The sequence below is a fragment of the Austrofundulus limnaeus genome, unplaced genomic scaffold, assembly GCF_001266775.1.
Source record: "Austrofundulus limnaeus strain Quisiro unplaced genomic scaffold, Austrofundulus_limnaeus-1.0 Scaffold256, whole genome shotgun sequence".
Taxonomy (NCBI): domain Eukaryota; kingdom Metazoa; phylum Chordata; class Actinopteri; order Cyprinodontiformes; family Rivulidae; genus Austrofundulus; species Austrofundulus limnaeus.
Window position 1 is genome coordinate 96,834 of NW_013952658.1, and position 2,414 is coordinate 99,247.

Here is a 2,414-nt window from a genome sequence, read left to right on the forward strand (position 1 = left end):
TGTGTATATACTGTATTTCAGCAAACTTGTAATTATTATTATGATATACGCGTTACTTTTTGCTGTGTTTTTGTTTTGTCCATTTTTACAGGTGTGCAGACAGATGTCGGGTGTGTTGTCTTGTGTTTTCTTGGTTTATATTTCACATATCTTCTCTAATCTCTCTTTCAATTTTCTGCATTACATTTCTCCTTTGTCTTCTTTCTTTCTTTTTCTTCTCTTCATTTCTGTTTTCTACAGAAGTGACTATAAAAAAGAAAGTTGTCTTAATTTGCTTTTTATTGAGAGAATTGGAGGTTAAGTGGAGGCAGTAGCCGACATGAATTCAGTTAAAGAGATTTATTTGGCCAAAAGCAACACAAAGTATCCCTGCAAAGCCTTTGATCACAGAAAACAGTCATCATTCAAGTCATTTATGGACACACACCTCTGTGTTTCAACCTTTTATTCACAGAAATTTGTGTTTCATTATGCAGAGCTGCCATGCAAGTGCCCCTTCTTGTTGGGGAATAGATAGTGGAAAAATAACAAACAAGCCTTTTTACTGATGATGAAGAAACTACTATGCTTTATGCTTTTAATGTTTTAAAGTAATTTTTGTGCCATCTGAAACAGAAAATGAAACTCAAGTTATAAACAAACTGTCATGATTTGTCAGTTTTCACCTTGGTTTTCCTTGTGTTTCTATGTTCCCCAGTGTGTCTCAGTCCAGCTGCCCCTTATTTGTTTGATTAGTCACCCTCGTATTTCTCCCCAGGTGTTTTGTGTTTCAGTTATTAGTCTTCTGTGTATTTAAACCCTGTGCTGTCTCAGTCTTTGGTCGGATCATTTTGTTTGCTGTGTTCTGTTCCCCCGTCTCTGTGATCAGCATCTGTAAGTTTGAGCTGTCTCTACAGCATTTTTTGTTACTTTAAAATAAATTTTTGTTCTACTTTTGGAGCCTGCCTGCGCCCTGGGTCTGTTCATGCTGAATCCTCACAGGCTCCTCACTTTGATAAGATAAAATCTAGTTCCCTTCTTTAACAAACCTTTTCCTTCCTAAACTCTTAAATTCTTTCCCATATCCTGTCAAAATCTTTAAGAATAAGTGCCTCAACAGTGGTTTATTTAACATCTAAAGCTAAACGTTGTTGTTCCTGATAAAGTTGATAAAATAACGAGATTTAACGTTCTCAAGTTAAWTGTTATTGATTTCAACTTTTGCAAACATCTGATCATCCCTCAATGAGTCTTGTATATAAGTAATTGTTTTTGTAAATAAATGTCATTTATTTTAGATAAAACTTTACTGACTACGTTACTCATTGATTTAATTCCTGATAATTACAGAGAAAATGTATTATCTGTATTAAAGAACTCTCAATTCCTCATAACTAAGTTATGAGAAGGATGTAAGACTAAAACTCCTACAAAAACAAAAAAAGAAGAAAACGATTAATCAATTATTAAATTATTCATAGATTATTTTAATAATCGATTAGTCATCGATTAATCAATTAATCATTGCAGCCCTAATCAGCACACCTGTCTTCTGTTTATAATTAGCACATCTGTCATCTGTTTGTAATCAGCACACCTGTCTTTTGTTTGTAATGAGCACACCTGCGTCCTGTAATCAGCACTAGGGCTGGGTAAAAAAATTGATTTAATCGATTTTGGGTTGATTTTTCTAATATTTTTATATTTCGATATTTAGAGAATTGACCATGATACCCAGCCCTAATCAGCACACCTGTCTTCTGTTGGCAATCAGCACATCTGTCCTCTTTTTGTAATCAGCACACCTGTCATCTGATGTAATCAGCACACCTGTCTTCTGTTGGTGATCACCACATTTGTCCTCTGTATGTAATCAGCACACCTGTCTTATGTTTGGAATCAGCACACTTGTCTTCTGTTTGAAATGTGCACAACTGTCTACTGTTCATAAACAGCACATCTGTCTTCTGGTGGTATCAGCACACCTTTTGTCTGTTTGTAATCAGCACACATGTCCACTGTTCGTTATCAGCGCATCTATCCTCTGTTTGTAATCAGCACCCCTGTCATCTGATGTAATCAGCACAACTGTCTTCTGTTTATAATCAGCACACCTGTCTTCTGTTGCTGATCAGCACATTTGTCCTCTGTATGTAATCAGCACAACTGTCTACTGTTCATAATCAGCACACCTGTCTTCTGATGTAATCAGCACACCTGTCTTTTGTTTGAAATGAGCACACCTGTCTTCTGTAATCAAAACACCTGTCTTCTGTTGGTAATCAGCACATCTGTTCTCTGTATGTAATCAGCACACCTGTTATCTGATGTAAYCAGAACACCTGTYTTCTGTTTATAATCAGCTCACCTGTCCTGTTTATAATCAATACATCTGTTGTATGTTTGTAATTTTCACACCTGTCTTCTGTTTGTAA